Source organism: Sapajus apella, unplaced genomic scaffold (genome assembly GCF_009761245.1).
Source record: "Sapajus apella isolate SASKATOON/1434 unplaced genomic scaffold, GSC_monkey_1.0 scaffold85, whole genome shotgun sequence".
Taxonomy (NCBI): domain Eukaryota; kingdom Metazoa; phylum Chordata; class Mammalia; order Primates; family Cebidae; genus Sapajus; species Sapajus apella.
The window spans coordinates 4,167,386-4,177,284 of record NW_022437025.1 but is presented as its reverse complement, the minus strand read 5'-3'; positions in this window follow the sequence as shown (position 1 = coordinate 4,177,284).

Genomic DNA, 9,899 nt, shown 5'->3' with positions numbered 1-9,899 from the left:
GGTGTTTGGATTTGTGATTCCCATCACAGTGAGGATGCAGAACCACTGAGTCACACCAAGGAAACCGCTCATGCTACCCCTAGTCACCCAGCAAGCGGTGAGCTGCTCTCCATCACTTTAGCTTTGCCTTATTGAGAATGTCACATGGTGGGGTGGGGTGGCTCACACCTGTAGTCCCAGCTCTTTGGGAGGCTGAGGCAGGTGGATCCCTTAAGCCCAGGAGTTTGAGAACAGCCTGGGCACATAGTGAGACCCTGTCTCAATTAAAACAAAAAAGGACAAGAGAATGCCGCGTACGTGGAAATCCTCTGACAGAGACTTTGGAGCAGGTATTACGGAGCGCTCCAGGAGGCAGGGCTGTGCACTCCACGCTCCTGCCCAGCCAAGGGCCCTTTCTTCCTGGAGCTGAGCAGCGTCTGCACGGGGCGTACGTCACCTGCTTTGTTCATCCATTTACCCGCCTGCTTGGTTTGTTTACAGTTTATGTCTTTTGCCACATATGGGACATTTTCAGCCGGTTTCTTTCATTATCTTTTTTTCTTCACCACCCACTTCCTCTTCACCTTCTGAGACTCTGATGAGCACAAACTTTTGATGTTTATTGTGACCCCATGGGTCTATGAAGCTTTGTTTGTTTTTGAGATGGAGTTTTGCTCTTGTTGCTCAGGCTGGAGTGCAATGGCGTGATCTCAGCTCGCTCACCATAACCTCTGCCTCCTGGGTTTAAGTGATTCTCCTGCCTCAACCTTCCGAGTAGCTGGGATTGCAGGCATGTGCCACTCTACGCGGCTAATTTTTGTCTTTTCAGTACAGATGGGGTTTCTCCATGTTGGTCAGGCTGGTCTCGAACTCCTGACCTCAGGTGATCCACCTGCCTGGGCCTCCCAAAGCGCTGGGATTACAGGTGTGAGCCACCGTGTCTGGCCTGTTTATTTTTTAATTAAGCTGTAGTTCTAACATCAAAGTCACTTTTTTACCCATTTGAAAGCATCCGCGGGTTTTGGTAAATTCTCAGTGTTGTGCAACCATCATCACTCCCCAATTCCAGGGCAGCTCCCTCCACCCCAAAAGGAAACCCTGCGCCAATCATCAGTCACTCCCAGGCCTCCCTCCCCCAACACTGACAACAGCTCATCCATTTCTGTCTATGTGGATTTGCTTATTCTTTCTGAACATTTCACAGAAATGGATTCGTAGACATGGCTTCTGTGTCCGGTTTCTGTCACTTAACACGCTTTCAAGCATGTTCATCCATGCTGTGAAATTATCAGCACTTCGTTCTTTCTATGGCTAATTCATACAACGTTCCATTGTATGAATGCAAACATGCCATAATTTTTAATTTAATTTAATTTAATTGAGACAGTGTCTTGCTTTGTCACCTAGGCTGGAGCGCAGTGGCACGATCACAGCTCATGCAGCCTCCACTTCCCGGGCTTCCAGGATCTTTCTGACTCAGCCTCCTGAGTAGCTGGGACTACAGGTACATACCACCACACCCAGCTCATTTTTGTATTTTTAGTAGAGATGGAGTTTTGCCATGTTGGTCAGGCTGGTCTCAAACCCCTGGCCTCAAGTGATCTGCCCACCTCAGCCTCCCAAAGGGCTGAGACTGCAGGCATGCACCAACATGCCTGGCTAATTTTTGTATTTTTGTAGAGACAGGGTCTTACCATATGGCCCAGGCTGGTCTCGACCTCCTGACTTCAAGCAATTCTGCCCACCTCAACCTCCCAAAGTGCTGGGATTACAGGTGTGAGCCACTGTACCCAGCTGCATACAATCATTCTTTTATCTGTTCATTAGTTGGTGGACATTGGTTTCAATTTTTGGGCTATTCTGGCTATGAACATTTGTACACAAGTTTTTGTGTAAACATGTTTTCAATTCTCTTGAACTGAGTCATGTACCTTGGAGTAGAATTGCTAGGATGTCACAGGACTCTTTGTTTATGTTTTTGAAGAACTACCAGTCTGTTTGCCATACTAATTGCATCGTTTTAAATTCCCACAAGCAATGTGTGAGAGTCTGACCTCTCCATGTCCTTGACAACACTTGTTTTCTGGTTTTGGTTATAGCTGTCCTAACAGATGTGACGAGGTACCTCACTGTGATCTTGATTTGTGTTTCCCTAATGGCTCATGACCATGAGCATCTTTTCTTGTGTTTCCTTAATATGCTCCTATGGCTACAACAGAATACCTAAGACTGGGCAATTTACAAACAATAGAAATGTATTCCTCACAGTTCTGGAGAATGAGGAATATAAGATCAGGGGACCAGCAGAGTTGGTGTCTGGTGAGGGCCGACTGTCTGCATCCAAGATGGTACCTTCTTGCTGTGTCTTCACATGGCAGAAGAGGTGGATGGGACAAACCTGCCACTCAAGCCCTTTTTATAAGGAAATTAATCCCATCCATGAGAACAGAGGGATCCCAAAGGGTCCGTCTCTTAAGATCACCATCTTGGGGGTTAAGTTCCCACATATGAATTTGGCAGGGACCTCAACATTCAGGCCATAGCATGTACTTACTGGCCATTTGCAGATCTTCTTTTGGGAAATGTCTACTCAGATCCTTTCCACATGTTTTAATTGGATTATTTGTCCTTTTTTTGGTTTGTTTATTTGTGAAAGCTCTTTATATATTCTGGACACTAGACCTTTATCAGACATATGATTTGTAAACATCGTATCCCATTCTTTGTGTTCTTGTTTCACTTTCTTGAGAATATCCTTTGCAGCAAGAGTTTTACATTTTGATAAAGTTCCATTTAAATTTTTCTTTTGTTGCTTTTGGTTTAACATCTGAGAAACTTGCCTGATCTAAGGTTGCAAAGATTTACACCCAGCCGGGTGTGGTGGCTTATGCCTGTAATCCTAGCACTTTGGGAGGCTGAGGTAGGTGGATCACCTGAGGTCAGGAGTTCAAGGCCAGTCTGGCCATCATGGTGAAACCCCATCTTTGAAAAAAAAATTTACACCCATATTTCTTTCTAAGAGTTTTATAGTTTTAGTTGTTACATTTAGGACTTGAGAGTTTTGAGTTCATCTGTGTATGTGATGTGAGGTAGGGGTCTCCATTCATTCTTCTTTGCATGAGAATGTCCTATTGTTCCATCACCATTTGTTAAAAAAAGATTGTTTCCTTATGAAATAATCTTGTTACCCTTGTCAAAATCACTTGGCCATAGCTGTATGGGTTTCTTTCTGGACTCTCAATTTTGCTGCCCAGGCTGGAGTGCAGTGGCTCAATCTCCGAGGCTCAAGCTGCCCTCCTACCTCAGCCTCCTGAGGATCTGGAACTACAGGTCTGTGCCACCATGCTCAGCTAATTTTTTTTTGAGACAGTCTTTCTCTGTTGCCCAAGCTGGAGTGAAGTGGCATGATCTTGGCTCACTGCAACTTCTATTTCCTGGGTTTAAGCTATTCCCCTGCCTCAGCCTCCCAAGTAGCTGGGATTATAAGTGTCGACCACCATGTTGGCTAATTTTTGTATTTTTTGTAGAGACAGGTTTTTACCATGTTGCCCAGGCTGGTCTCAAACTCCTAAGCTCAAGCAATCCACCTGCCTTGGCTTCCCAAAGTGCCAGGATTACAGGTGCGTCACCACACGCGGCCCCACCTTCGTTCTTTAGTAAAGACTGTTTGGCTATTGGGCTTCCTTGCAATTTCACATGAATTTTAGGATCAGCTTATTCATTGTGTGCAAGATACATTGGAATTTTGATAGAAACTGCACTGACTCTGCAGGCTGGCTTGAGCAGTATGGGCATCCTAACAATAGCAGTCTTCTAATCTGTGAATGCAGAATGTCTTTCCATTTATTTAGGTCTCCTTTCATTTCTTTGAACAATGTTTTGCAGTGTTCAGTGAATAAGTGTCGCACTTCTTTGGTTACATTTATTAAGTATTTTATTCTTTTTGATGGTATTGACAGTATTTTTTCTCAATTCCACTTTTGGGTTGTCTGCAGCTTGTGTGCAGGAATCCTACTACTGCCTGTGTATATTGATCTTGCATCTTGCAGCTTCGCTCAGCTTTTTATTAGTTCTAATATGGGCCGGGCGTGGTGGCTCATGCCTGCAATCCCAGCACTTTGGGAGGCTGAGGTGGGCGGATCACGAGGTCAAGAGATCGAGACCATCCTGGCCAACATGGTGAAACCCCATCTCTACTAAAAAAATACAAAAATTAGCTGGGCGTGGTGGCGCACACCTGTAGTCCCAGCTACTCGGGAGGCTGAGGCAGGAGAATTGCTTGAACCTGGGAGGTGGAAGTTGCAGTGAGCCAAGATCGCACCACTGCACTCCAGCCTGGCACCTGGTGACAGAGCGAGACTCTATCTCAAAAAAAAAAAAAAAATTAGTTCTAATATGATTTTTTGAAGATTCTTTAGGATTTTCTCGATATAAGACTACATCATCAGCAAATTGAGAGTTTTACTTCTCTCTTTGTAATCTGCATGTTTTCTATTTCTTTTTCTTGCCTAATTGCTCTGGCTAGGACCTCTGGTCAATGTAAACAGAGGTGAGAATGGGTGCCTTGCTTACTACCTGGTCTCACTGGGAGAGCACCCAGCCTTTCACCATGGAGTAGAAGTTAGTTGTGGATGTTTTGCAGACACTCTATCAGGCTGGGGACACTGCCTTCTAACCCTAGTTTGTTAAATATTTTTATTGAGAAGGGGCATTGGTGGCTGGGTGCGGTGGCTGACACCCGTAATCCCAGCACTTTGGGAGACTGAGGCAGGCAGATCACTTGAGGTCAGGAGTTTGAGGCCAGACTGACCAACATGATGAAACCCCGTCTCTCCTAAAAATAGAAAAAATTAGCCAGGCATGATGGTGCATACCTGTAATCCCAGCTACTCAGGAGGCTGAGACAGGAGAATCGTTCGAACCCGTGAGGCAGAGGTTGTGGTGAGCAGAGATTTCACCATTGTACTCCAGTGTGGGCAACAGGAGCAAAACTCTGTCTCAAAATAAAATAAAATAAAATAAATATATAATAATGATAAAGAAGAATTGGATTTTGTGTTCATTTTTAATCTTTTTTTTTTTTCTGCTGTTAATGTTGGATAATTACATTGCTTTAACTTTTTTTTCTTTTTTCTGAAGAGACAGTGTCCTGCTCTGTTGCTCGGGCTAGGGCACAGTGGCACAATCATAGCTCACTGCAGCCTTAACTCTTGGGCTCAAGAGATTCTCCTGCCTCAGTCTCCAGAGTAGCTGGGTCTATACGTATGCACCACCACACCAGGTTAATTTTTTTATTTCATTTTTGTAGAGAGAGGGTTTTGCTGTGTTGCCCAGGCTGGTCTTAAACTCCTGGCCTTAAGCATCCTCCCGCCTCAGCCTCTTGACATGTTGGGATTGCAGGTGAGAACCACCATGCCTGGCCACTGTTCGATCTTCAAGTTCACTCACACATCCCAGTGTCATTTCCATTCTCCTCTGAGCCCATACAATGCACTTTCACATTTTTAATTACTTCATTTTAAAGTTCTGAATTTCTCGTGCGGTTATTTAGCTTCTGTTTCTTTGCTGACGCCGTCTATCTTTCTTTTGACTCAGCCGTGCTCATCCCTTCTTCTTGGATTCCTTTTCTAACACTTGCTTTACAGTTTTCATGAGCGAATTCCAACATCTGGGTCATCTAGGCATTGGCGGCTGTTGACTGTCTTTTCAGGGTTTCCTGGGTCTCCCTGGGCCACATCATTACGGCTTCACGGCTTCTATGGTGGACATTTAAATTTTTTTTTTTTTTTTTTTTTCAGGGCCAGCGACTGGACATCTGTGAGTTCTTTTTTTTTTTTTTTAGAAAGAGAGAAAGGAAAAAAAAAAAAAGAAAGAAAGAAAAAAATGAAGGAGAGGAAGAATGAGGAAGAGGGAGAAGGAGAGAGAACTGGGGTGTTGCTTAATTGCCCGGGCTAGAATGCAGTCTAAAAATGGGTATGCCTGTAATTGTGCTTAATAATAGAGACATGAAAAAAAATGAGGGAAGAAAGAAAATAACTAACAAGCAGCCAACCAATATTTCATTTAAACCTGTAAATAGGTGTGGTGTGGTACTGATAAAAGTGTATATTTTGTGTATTTAAAGTGGAGAGTTCTATAAACGTTAATTAAGTCTACTTGTTCCCGATCTGAGTTCAAGTCCTGGATATCGTTGTTAACTTTCTGTCTCATTGATCTGTCTGATATTGATGTTGAAGTCTCCCACTATTATTGTGTGGGAGTCTAAGTCTCCTTGTAAGTCTTATATATCTGGGTATTCCTGGATTGGGTGCGTATATATTTAGGATCTTTAGCTCTTCTTGTTACATTGATCCTTTTATCATTATGTAATGTCCTTCTTTGCTTCTTTTGATCTTTGTTGCTTTAAAGTCTATTTTATCAGTAAAAATTACAACTCCTGCTTTCTATTTATTTATTATTTTTGCTCTCCATTTGGTTGGTAAATTTTTCTCCGTCCCTTTGTTTTGAGTCTTTGTGTATCCTTGCATGTGAGATGGGTCTGGTAGCATACCAATGGGTCTTGGCTTTTTTTTGCCTGTCTGTGACTTTGGATTGGGGGATTTAGTCGATTTAAATTTAGAGTTAATAATAATATATGTGAGTTTGATATTGCAGTTTAATGTTAGCTGGCTGTTTTGCCCATTAGTTGATGTAAGTTCTTAATTATGTTGATGCTCTTTACTTTTTGGTATTTTTGAGAAAGGCTGATACTGGTTGTTCCTTTCTATTTGTAGTGGTTTTTTCAGAAGCTCTTGTAAAGCAGGCCTGGTGGTGATTAAATCTCTGAGTGCTTGCTTGTTCACAAAAGATTTTATTTTTCCTTCGCTTATGAAACTTAGTTTGGCTGGATGTAAATTTCTGGGTTGAAAGTTCTTTTCTTTAAGGATGTTGAATATTGGCCCCCACTCTCTTCTGTCTTGTAGGGTTTCTGCTGAGATCTGCTGTGAGTCCGATAGGCTTCCCTTTATGGGTAACCTGACCTTTCTCTCTGGCCGTCCTCGGTATTTTCTCCTTCATTTTAACCCTGGTGAATCTGGCGATTATGTGCCTTGAGGTTGGTCTTCTTGAGGAATATCTTTGTGGTGTTCTCTATATTACCTGGAGTTGAATATTGTCCTGCCTTGTCAGGTTGGGAAAGTTTTCCTGAATAATATCCTGAAGCGTATTTTCCAGCTTGGATTGATTCTCTTCGTCACATTCAGGTACACCTGTCAAACATAGATTAGGTCTTTTCACATAGTCCCATATTTCTTGGAGACTTTGCTTGTTTCTTTTTATCCTTTTTTCCCTCATCTTGTCTTCACATTTTATTTCATTAAGTTGGTCTTTGACCTCTGATATCCTTTCTTCTGCTTGATCAATTCGGCTGTTAAAACTTGTGCATACTTCGCGAAGTTCTCGTGTTGTGTTTTTCAGCTCCATTAATTCACTTATATTCCTCTCTAAATTGTGTATTGTTGTTAACATTTCGTCAAGCCTTTCTTCGAAGTTCTTAGTTTCTTTGCATTCGGTTAGAACAAGTTCTTCTAATTCCCTGGAGTTTCTTATCATCCACTTTTTAAAGTCTGCTTCTGCTAATGGAACACAGTCTTTCTCCGTCAGGCCTTGTTCCGTTGCTGATGAGGAACTGTGATCCCCTGTAGAGGGAGAGGCGTTCTGATTTTGGGTATTCTCAGCCTTTTTAGGCTGGTTTCTTCCCTTCATTATAGATTTATCCATCTGTGGTCTTTATAATTACCGTCTTTATAGTTGGGTTTCTGAATGGACGTCCAACTTGTTGATTCCCAGCGCTAAAATCTGAGCAACCCACTGCACCGGCCAAAACAGTGGCTTTAAGATTGATGGTGCTTTTCTGACTCTGCACCAAGAACCGCCGCACCAAGGCAGCGGCAAAACCGCCTCGCCGGCCACAAGAGTCGCGCTGGCGACCCGTGGGGCTCCTCCACTGGGAATCTGCTGGTGCATGAGCAACAAAAGTTCATCTGAAAGTATGGCGCCCTCTCGTTCTCTGCGCTTTCGGTGGGAGCTACAATCCCGAGCTGCTAGTGGTCAGCGGTCTTGGATCTCTCCTGACATTTATATTTTTATGCTATGAGGCTGGGGGCAGTGACTCACGCCTGTAATCCCAGCATTTTGGGAGGCCGCGGCCGGCAGATCCCTTGAGGTCAGGAGTTTGAGACCAGCTTGGCCAACGTGGAGAAACCCTGTCTCTACTAAAAATGAGGCAAGAGAATCGCTTGAACCCAGGAGGCGGAGGTTCAGTGAGCTGAGATGGTGCCACTGCACTCTAGCCTGGGTGACAGAGCAAGACTATGTCTCAAAAAAAAAAAAATTTATGCTATGAGACTCTGGATCTCCGTAAATCCTATGGAGAACGTTGATATTTCTGTTTCTGTAGGCAATTGATCCGGTCCAGTCTAGCTCACAGGTTTTGATCAGCTTTCTCTGAGTTTTGGCTTCCATATCAGCTCCATTTTCAAAACGATTCCATCTGCAGCGGCATCAAGTTTTGCCCTGTGTGGGCACTACCCAGTGCCCAGCCTGCACCCCAAGAGAGGCCTGTTCCTTGGCGGCATTCCAGTGTCTTTGGCGTGCTGGTAGGGTCACTCCCATGCACCTTCCCCCAGGAGGTGAGCCCAGGAGCTCAGCTCTATGAGGTGGTTTTCCCAGGTCCCCTCTTTTCTGTTTAGGCAGCCTCTGGTACTTCCCAGGCCTTGGGACATCACCGATCCTGTGTTTTGCCCAAAGTCTGGGGCGCTAGGTCTCCGTTTGCTGCACACTTCCTGGGACTATGCCTGCATCTAGAGCAACACAGTGAGGGGACAGGAGAGGAAATGCCAGTGTTCATTCCACCCTCTTGGCTCTCCAGCTCCTCTCCCTGGTCTCCGAGGCCCCTGTGAGCTCCCCATCACTGCTGGGCTGAGCAAATGCTGGCTGCGGACCCTGGCCTCAGTCTCCTGCCTGGACATCAGCGAGCGCTGGACGCTCCACTCTCAGTGTAGCCTCCTGCCTGGTCCCTTGGAGGCTCAGCTGGGACGCCACCCTTGGGGGCAGTTCCCTTTCCTGCCTGCAAGCTCCTCCTACCCCATGGCCTCCATCTTGGTAACGGCAGCCGCCTATTCCTTCTGAGACAGGCCCAGGCCCAGCTTCACAGCAGAGCCTTTGCTGGCTGACTCTTTCTTGAGAGAGACGTTCTCTGCACACCCTTTCCCCTCCCTCTTTCCTCCCTCTCTGTCTCCTTCCTCCTCTCCGGCACCTCCTGAGAGTCCCTCCCTCCACGCCTCCTCTGGCTCCCTTCTACCCCCCTGTTGGAAACAGATGCTCGGTGCCACAGGAAAAATCAGCACTGAGACAAAGGATCTCTCAGCAAGCACTTTTTACTTTTTCACTTCCTGCAGTGCAGGAAGGGTACTCTCCTAGCCATCTTGCCATGAGAGTACCACGACCAAAGGGAAAGCAGACGTATTTATCCCTTACACATTTGGGGTCGTCCTCACTGCTGTGTCTGATCTCTGCTGGCTGGAGCCAGACCTCACAATCTAAACTAAAACCCATTTGGCTAACAACTTAAAACTTTTCTGCCTGGGTGCACTGGCTCACGCCTGTTATCCCATCACTTTGGGAGGCCGAGGCGGGGGGATCACCTGAGGTCGGGAGTTCAAAACCAGCCTGACCAACATGGAGAAATCTCATCTCTACTGAAAAAAAAGACAAAATTAGCCTGGAGTGGTGGTGCATGGCTGTAATCCCAGTTATTTGGTAGGCTAAGGCAGGAGAATTTCTTGAACCTGGGAGGCTGAGGCTGCGGTGAGCTGAGATTGCACCATTGCACTCTAGCCTGGAGAACAAGAGCAAAACTTTGTATTGGAAAAAAAAAAAAA